The sequence below is a fragment of the Charadrius vociferus genome, unplaced genomic scaffold (assembly GCF_000708025.1).
Source record: "Charadrius vociferus isolate BGI_N301 unplaced genomic scaffold, ASM70802v2 scaffold1028, whole genome shotgun sequence".
NCBI lineage: Eukaryota > Metazoa > Chordata > Aves > Charadriiformes > Charadriidae > Charadrius > Charadrius vociferus.
In genome coordinates this window covers 147256-156607 of record NW_009649564.1, presented here as the reverse complement: position 1 = coordinate 156607, position 9352 = coordinate 147256, and the positions used below count along the sequence as shown (strand labels likewise).

The window sequence follows — 9352 nt, the reverse complement described above, 5'->3', positions numbered from 1 at the left end:
GGGGGGGGGCTTAGCTTCATTTCACAAGATTATTGGGTTTTATGATTCTAGAGCTTGTGTTAATATAATAACAGATTGCGAGCGACGATCGCGGTCATTGTTTCTGTTGGCAGGGCACCACAGAGGCGCAAAACGCATTCGGGTCCCTCCACCTCGCAGCCGGGGGAGGACTTAATTGCTCTCGCTCGCGCTCACGTTAGCCTTGGTCCGCTCGCCCGTTCGCGTTCCCCTGCCAAGGAAGCAGCGACCGTTTCTACCCCTGCTCTGCTCAGACTATGGGATCGTTGCAATACCACGAAAGAGGTAAAGTTTTATACCCGCTGGTGTGAGCCCGGGATAATCTGGCGGCCGCTTTCTCCTCCCGGACAAAAGGCACAGAGCGGGACTGGCCGCCTCTGAATTCCCCCGTGTTTGAGCTTTCCCCTCGCAAACACGGATGCTTTGGGATGGACCCGGCTGAAATCACAGCCCTTTGGTATTTGTGCTCAGAGGATGCTGACGGTGGGATGGTGTCCAAGGAGGGAGCACCCCCTTCATTTACACAGCAGTGCATCGAAGTCGTGCCCTCATCTAGAAAAAACGGGGGGAGTCCACGCGCACGTACCTGCCCGCACCGCAGCTGGGTTCCCATGCACGATTGTTTTGCTCAGCTCCCTGGTTCAGTCTGCACCTGATTTGCATCGTGCACCCCCTGTCCAGTGCAGAGGCAGGAGAAAATGCTTGCTTTGCCGCTGTACACACGGGGCCTTCCATGTTTGCCAGCAAAAGCATCCCAGAAATAGGATGACCTTTGAGGGGAGAGGTCCCTGCAAACCGAGCAGCTCAAATCCGACTGTCCGACAACCTACAGATTCTGCTTCCTTTTTACAGTTCCCTCTTTTTAACACCCTCTTCCCCATGCTAACTCCCCCAAGGGCTCTCCACGCAGCGATCGCAGGTACGGCTGCTCTCCCCCGGTGAGACGCCGGCGTACCTTAGCAGGGGCTGGAGTCCTGCCGCTGGCAGCTGGCGGATAAGCAGCTTTGCCATTCCGAAGCTTCTGTTTTAGCTCCAATTACAAATCCTGGTGCACTTCTAAATGCTTATGTCTGGCTTATTTCTAACTTGTAAGGTCTTTGTGCCTTAACCCCCTGCTCAGAGGAAGCGCTTGCCCTTCTCCCCTTTGATGGCAAGGATGTCCTGGGATATGTGTCATCTGTTTCTAAGAAGTGATTCTGCTCGGTGCCCGGGCAGAAGATGAATCGCTTCTGGGTTTGCTCTTTGGATGAGATGTTTTGCTGAGCCCAGCCTGGCAATAGGTCAGTGAACTCCTGCAGCTACAGCCAGCGTTTTAGAACCAGCAGCTTTTACAACTCTCCACGCCACATGCCAGCCCTCTATCGTGAGCCGCCCGCCTTTAGAAAGAAGAGAAATTGCCCTTGATTTGCAACTTTGCATGTTGCCTTAGTAGTTCGGTGGGGCTTTATCTCATCTTTGGCCTTCTTCAGACTTAGAAAAGCCCAAAGAAATCCCCGAGGCCAGCGGTATCGCGGGCTCTGGGGTGCCAGAAAGCCAGAGGTTGAGCTGATTCTCCGAGCTGGGGGTTTGTGTGTCACAGACAGCAAGCAGCCCGCAATGCTTTTCTTTTTTCTTTTTTTTTTTTCTTCCTTTAAAAAAAAAAAAAAAAGCTACAACGCTCTCTTTAGCCCCGAAATAGTAGTGCTAAAGCAGGCCGTCAGGAACTGCAGAGATTTGTTTAAACTACCCTGCCTGTCATTCAGGAGACGGGGGCTCCGCTGCGAAACGCCCGTGCTGCCTCCCAGCGCAGTGCCCGCAAGTCCAGAACCTGCTTTACTGGGAAGCAGACGCCAGTTGGCAGCGTCCTCTCACCCAATTTTAGCTGTCTAAATGTTAGACATCTAGTCTGCGCTAACCATCTAGGCTGTCTGTAGACCAAGTGACGTGAGATGAATTCCACCCAGAATGGTTACCAGCCTGGCTCCGGGGAAGGAAAAATTCACTCCAGCTCTGGTGCGCCTGAGCATCATCCGGCACACCGGCGGATGGCAAATTTCATCAGCGAAACAAGGCAGCTCTGGGGCTGGGATTTTTTATTTTTGATTTATTTATTTTTTTTTTTTAATAATAAGATCCCTGGGCTCCTTCATAGGAGGAAGAAAACATCTGCCAAGGATGGGCAACGTACATCGATATCAGCGAAGCGAAAGGGTCCTTCTGTATCAGCAGGGATACTCTCCCAGGCCTTTTAAGATTTCCTCCACAGTTTAGAGAGCCGGGACACAGACCCAAACCCATGGAAACACTAAAATGTGAATAACCCCTCATTACGGCACAGGAGTAATAACAGTAACCGTAGCTGTAGAAGTAACGAGGGAAGGTTCCTTCCAGCCTGTGGGTTTTGGGACACTGCAGCTCCGACGGTGGCTGCAGCCGAGCACCACCATGTCTGCCCCTCCGTCTTGTTTGTTTTTATCCTCCAACTGTTGTGTAGCAACTCAAGAGTCTTACTGGGAATACAAGGGACAGCTGGTTTACAAATACAATTGTGGCATAATTAATTTAAGCATTAGCAATCCATTATTATCTGTTATCGCAGGGTACAAGCTCTGTCTCTCTGCCATGGAAACCATAGTGCAGGTTACCTAGGGATCCCTCTGGGATCTATTAAGTGTAATTACCAAGGACTTGGATCAGCAAAAAATATATATGCATTGTTTTCCAGCCTCAGCACTGCGGAAAGTGCTGAAAACTTTGCAGCTCTGTGACATTTGTGCTGAATTGTCACGTAATTGCCAGGAACAGGCTGCGGTGAAACGGTTAAGAGGCATTTAGCAAAAGAAACATAAGGGATTCGCTTGGCTTTCTCCAGCGTATTACTGCATCTCCCGTGACTGGAGGAAGGCAGCCCAGGAGACGCTGGATGTGTCAGCGTAAGAGGAATGGGCACTCGATGCCAGCGTGCAACTGAGTCGGGGGATAACGCAGGGAAAACCTGCTTCTGCGGGAAAAAACCCGGTGGCTAAAGCGAACGCAGGGATTTGTCCCGAGATGGTGTCTCCTAATGAACCATTTTGTTGCTTCTGGTTCAGTCCTGACGTCACGTAGCCGGGATGAGCTGTATGTTTGGAGCTGTATGTATGTTTTTAAGATTTTTGGTTCTCGTGCGGTGAAAAGCTGGAGTTTGACCCCAACTTTTTCAAAGCTAGAAGATGTGGTTTGGGCTCAAAACCCTAAAACGAATCCGGGATGACAGGAGCAAAGTCAGCGAGGTGCACTCTTCAGGTACATCAAAGGGCCCCTGAGATTAAAAGGGTTTTAAAAGGACCCCGTCAAGTCAAACATCATATTTCTCTCTGAACATTATTTACCTCATGTTGTTACAAGTAACGCCTGTGATGTCTGTACATGAAAGAGATTAGAGGAAGAACGGCTTCCCATTATTATTTGTTTTAACAAGAGACAGCCCCCAAACCATTCGCGTTGCGCATGCGGCGGCTCTTCCCGCGCACACTGCGGCTCCCGCGGCGATGCTCAGACCCGGCTCATCTCTGGAGGTGTGATGGCAAGCGGGTGTCTCCCATGCAGTTATAGATTATACGCGTACGGACACGTGTACGTGCCACGGCCTTTTGGGATTGGGGTTTGAACCTGTTTGGTTGAGATGAGAGAAGTGAGGAAACCCCAGACACGCCTGTGGTAGGAGACCTGGGGAAGGCTCCCGAGGGGGGAAAAAACAAATGGAAAAACGTGAAGCGGGAAGACTGAGAGGACCCCAGGGATAAGCTGCAGGGTTCAGTCCCAAGGAGGCTAACCACAAAAAAGTCCCCAGACCCCTTTCCCAGCAGACCGCTCCGAAGGCAGATAGATGGGAGCATCTCTGTGCTGCGTCTGAGATGCAGGTGAAGCTTCACAATTCCAACAGTGGGTGCGCGTTCGGGATGGAGGAAACAGCCAGCTGTTATTTTCATCTCATTTTACACTGTTTAGGGCTAAAGGTGCCTAACTTTTCTGAAGAAAACGCTCCACCTCGAGGTCGATCCCTTCAAGAATAACCCCACAGCCGCTGCAAAATATAGCCCCAAAAGAATAGCCCCACAGCCGGAGCATCCATCACCCGCATCCGCAGGGAGGTACCATTTCTGGGGCGAGTTGCCCCGTTCCATCACCCCACCTCGCTCTGTGGAAGCCCCCGTACCCGGGCACCCTCCCTCAGCCCCCGGCTCCGGCTGCACGGCACCTCTCCGGCAGAGCCCTGGAGCTGCCTGCAGATTGGCTGCCTCCTCCTCACTTTCCCCAGCGACAGCGAAACCTGCTCAGAATATCTGGATGGAAAATACGCCCCGCGCGCAGCAAGCCAGCGAGGAAGATGCTGCAGCTGCTGGCATCCCTCCCCGCCTCCCCGGCGGGTACCTGGAGGCGACGAGGGGGGGGTCTCTCAGAGACCCCTAACCCGGCAGATGTTAGATGCTGCGACCCCTGTTTCCCACCCGGTTTGTTCGCAGCGAGAAGCAGTACCGTTAGCAAACAGCTGAGACCACTGAGATTTTATCATGCGACAAGGGGAAGAAAATGTCAGGGGTGGTTGGGGTGGGGTTGGTTTTTTTTTTGGCTGCTGCCCTACTGTCTGGGCTGTCTCGATGAGATGAGACAGGGGGATTTTCAAGGGCCAAGTCTCGAGCCTACTCACATCTCCAGGGTGCCTTTAGCGAGACCACAGCGTGTCCCTAGAAGTCTTCAGCTAAATGCCCGTGACTGCTCCTGCTAAACGAGGACAGGCAGATGAATCAGGCTCCGTTTGTGCCTGAACACTGGCCCTTCTCGCAGGAGTGCTGAGGACCTCTGCGCCTACAACACTTCTTTTCCCTTTTAGGAGCCGCAGATGTTCAGCACCTGCAGAAAAGGAGCGGTATTCTTATTTTGTTTTGTTTTGGGTTTTTTTTCCCCCAACCCTAAATATGTGATGTGTTTTGTGCTGGGGGATAAAAGGGCCGCTGGCATTTTAGAAAACCTCTCTCCCTTTCCAGTGTCTCAACAATTCCTTTTTTCCTTTCCCGTTTCAGATCTTCTCAAAGGCTCTAGGAACCTGTGAAGCGTTCAGGCACAGGCTTGAGCTTTGCACCTCGTGGGCCTTTAAGGCCAGAAAGGATGGTGACGTCCGTATAAGTCCCTTAATCCGACAACACCGACACCGGTCCTGGCGTGTTCGTTTCCGTTTTCATCTGCCCGAACGATGACAATTGATGTGAGTTTGTTCTGTGTGTGCAGGGGTCAGCGCACACAGAGACACAGAAAGATCAGGTGGCTTTAAATGTAATTTTAAAGCCTTTGTATGACTGTAGCGCCGGCTTGATGACCCTGAAACCCCAAAGTCCCCTGATAGCGGACACCAAGCAGCGCTGAATTTCATCAATGTTATTGAGCGGTGGCCTCAAGAAATGACCTTTATAAGAGCAATTTTCAATTACTGATGTGTGGCACCAATGAAGGGAGGTTCTGGGGGCCTCTTTTTAAGGGACTGGTGAAAAACGACGGAGAAGAACAGAGTTCCTGTAGCTCATGGAGTAACCTATAGGTCTAAAGGTCTGCATCCCTACCTGGGCACACACTGCAAAGTTTGGACACCAAGGGACACCCCCAAGCTGTTCCAGCCTCATTTTTAAGACAAAAATCAAGAGGTGTGGGGAGAGAAGTGATAATTTTAAGACTGCTTTTTTGCAAGACCTGCATCCCTGTCCCGTTCCCGCATGCACTGCCAGAGGTGGGTTTGCTGTTGAAGCCGGAGCAGGCGCTCCATCACAGAGCCAACCCACCGGGCTCAGTGATGTCATGTGTAGAGCTGGTTTATGGCAGATTATTTTTAAAACAAGCTAACCTGTGAGGGTGACCTCACTTCTGCGGAGGGATACTCCAGGTAGGGTAAAAATAGCCCCCCTCAGCCAAAGAGCATCCTTCGTGTTCGTCGACAGGCACCTTTCCGAAACAGCCCAGCTGTCTGGGAGATGAGAAATGCCCTTTTCAGGGAGCAGCTTCACAGATGGCGGTGCTGTGGATCGCAGGGAAGCAGGCTGTCAGGCAAGCTGAAACGGCGTGGGCACACACGCGTGCAACGCACACGCGCGCGCACAGCCCGCCTTTCCCGGGGAGCCGCTGTTCGCCTGCGCCCTGGAGGCGAGCTGCTGGGCGTCGGGAGGGGAGGAGTATTTCAGGCTAGCGTGAGAAATGGGGCTTTGGGGAAGTTGGGGAGCCCCGATTCTGCGTGAAAAGATCTGGAGCGTGAGCAGGATGCAGTGGGTTTGGGTTTTGTTTTGTTGTTTTGGTTTTTTTGTTTGTTTTTTTCCAGGATTGAGCAGGCGAGCGCCCTGTGTCACTGAGCACGCACAGAGGGAGGTGGATGTGGGGACTGTGGGATAAATCCTTCGCCCTCAGCTTCCCCCTCCTCTTCCTCAGGGATTCACTACGCTCGCCGGAGTTTGAAAGGCTTTGAGAGCCTTGATGGCAGGTGCAGGCAAGGTCACGGCGTTGGGCGGGAGGTTGGAACACAAATCACCGCACATCCCATTCCTCTCCCACACCTCCTTCCCCTGCTCCTGTCCGACGACCCCCACCCCCACCCCCCCGCCAGGCCACATGGAACAAAACCCTGCTAGCACAGTGCAATTCTTGCTAGAACAAATTGTTGCTGGCATTGTAGGTTATTTAAATCCACATATTATCTCTTCCTCTGTATTACATTAGCTTCCTCCCAAACCTTCGCCATCTGTTCCACCCTCGGTTATGAATGTGAGAAAACTGAACATGCTGCTTCACAGCTACAGCGCTTAAAAAGTATGATGTGCATCCTAATGGCTTTTCTGTCCGCCTTTCCGTGCAGGCTGTGCCCCTTCGTTAGGGCCCAGGATTCGCTCGAAATAGCCATTAATGTTCTGTTGCATTCCTGGCTATTTACCCCCAGCGCTGCAGCTCAAGCCCTCCCCCCCTGGGCGGGAGATTCGCGTACGACGGCTCCGGCCGGCGCGCAGGCTGGGCTCTGCCTTGGGTTCAGTGGGGAGAGACGCCAGGGCTGCTTGTGCCAGCCATCTCCCCCAGGAACACGTGGCTCTCGGCGAGGAGGAATGGTGGTTTTGTTCCTCCTTTGGCACCCGTGTCCCTCCCAGCTCCCTGCCGCCGCGGGAGGTCTCCTTACCAAAGGTGCTGGACCATCCGCGAGTCCCACAGACTTCAACAAGGTTGATGTCCGTGCAATTACTTCTGCTGCTTTCCCCCTCTGAAAGCCTGTCAGGCTCCTAATGCTGCCTGTTGTTTCACAGAATCACGGAATTTTCAGAATTGGAAAGGACCTCTAGAGATCACCCAGTCCCACTCCCCTGCTAAAGCAGGATTGCCCGGAGCACATCACTCAGGACTGCATCCAGGTGGGTTTTGAAAATCTCCAGAGAAGGGGACTCCACAACCTCCTTGGGCAGCCTGTGCCACTGCTCTGGACTTGCTCCAGCAGTTCCCTGTCTCTCTTGAACTGGGGAGCCCAGAACTGGACACAATACTCCAGATGTGGCCTCACCAGTGCCGAGCAGAGGGGGAGAATGACCTCCCTCGACCTACTGGCCACACTCTTCCCTTTGCAGCCCAGGATTCCATTGGCCTTTTTGGCAACAAGGGCACACTGCTGGCTCATGGATAATTTACTCCCTACCAGGACCCCCAGATCCCTCTCCTCAGAACTGCTTCCCAGTGCTTCACTGGCACGGATGCCGGCAGGTAAGGACAGCCCGGCGTGGGCTCCGCACCCGCTTGTTTGCCCGGCGGTGTGTGCTCAGGGCTGGCTTCGCTTGGGGCTCTTAATTTATTTTTTTCCTGGACTGGCAAGATGTGTCCTACGGTGCAGTCCCCCAGCGAACACACTGTGTTCAGCTCTTCTCAAATGCTGTGTGGGTGCTTTCGAGCCTGTGCCGAAGCTTGCAAGATGAATAGGAAGCCAGAAAGCTGCAGGGCTGTGTGTGGGGGTGATTTATCCACGGCCACAGCGGGGAAACCCTGGCAGAGCTGTAGTTTAGTCCTTCCTGCATCCCGGCTGCTCACGGGCCGCGGATGTCACCGCTCCCTCCTCTCTCCCACCCGTCTGCTCTCATCCCGTGGCTGCAGGTGCCCACACCTTTGCTGTGCCGGCAGAGCTGTGGGCAGGCAGCCGGAGGAGCGGGGATGCTGTAGGTATGGCAACGGTCATCATACCTTACAGACCATGATGCCTCCAGCCCAAACTTTTGGCGCGACTGACAAATGTCATCTCAGTTTCATGATCCCTGTCTCCCAACCAACAAAGCATCATCTCCTGCTACCTTGATGGAGAGATTTAGCTCCTTGTTTCTGCCAGAGCCTGAAATGTCACCACCTGAGAGTTACAGATTTGCTGTTTCTCCATCCAGCAGCACAGGACCCCTCCAGCCCTGCCCTGTGTTTGGCGCTGACTTGACAAGGGGCAATTTGGAGCGGTGGTGGCTTCCCTGCTGCTCCCATCAGACCTCCATCACCTCTCCTGGCAACGCCAAATGGGGAGAATAAGGGAGGAAGCTGCTCTCAATGGTAAGTGTGGGAACCATCAAAAACCGGGGCTGGAAAGGACCTGAAAATCACACAGCTCAGCCTTCTCCTAAAGGCAGGTTCAGCTCCATCCCAGTTATATCTGACCTGCAGATGTCCAAGCAGGTCTTAGATGACCTCCTCCCTCCCAGCCACTACAGCATCCCCAGGCAATTTATTCCAGTAACAGCTGATGGCCAACCACTGACTCTAATGCTTGAATTTAAGCCCATTAATTCTGTTCATCAAGAACAGATTATTCCCTTCCACTATGCAGCAGCTGTTTTATGTGTTTGAAGATCGCTCCGTCTCCCCTTCTCCTGCCTGAACACCTCCAGCTCTTCCCAGCAGTCAGCTGTCAATGCCCAACGCATCCTCATCTCTCCCAAAAGGAGGAGCCCAGGACTGGATGTCTCACAAGGGGTTATCCTCCAAGTCCCACAAGCTGTGCTCCTGCTTAGAAAGCCGACTTGCGTTCTTCACAGTAGAGTGACAGTACAGACTGACGTTTGGCTGTAAACTGCTATGTCACCCTGATCCGCAGAGCTCCAGTAGCCCACCGCCCCCGCTGTACTTGCCCGTTGCTTTCCCTGCCCACCTATCCCGCCTGAATTGCATTCTCTCGCCTGCAGTTTGCCGAGACCCTTTTGCATCGCATCCCCCCACTGAGGGGGCTCGTACCCCCTCCTGCCTCCGCGGCATCCGCACACCAAACGACCTGAGCTCTATCGCATCGTGCAGATCAGTACAGGACAACCTGAGCAGCGGTCAGCTCAGG

General features: G+C 53.2%; 1 protein-coding gene across 1 annotated transcript in view; it reads right to left on the bottom strand.

The window, feature by feature from the left end:
• JPH3 (junctophilin 3) overlaps nt 1–9352 on the bottom strand; it is a 62087-nt gene that overhangs the window by 6774 nt on the left and 45961 nt on the right. The window lies entirely within an intron of this gene.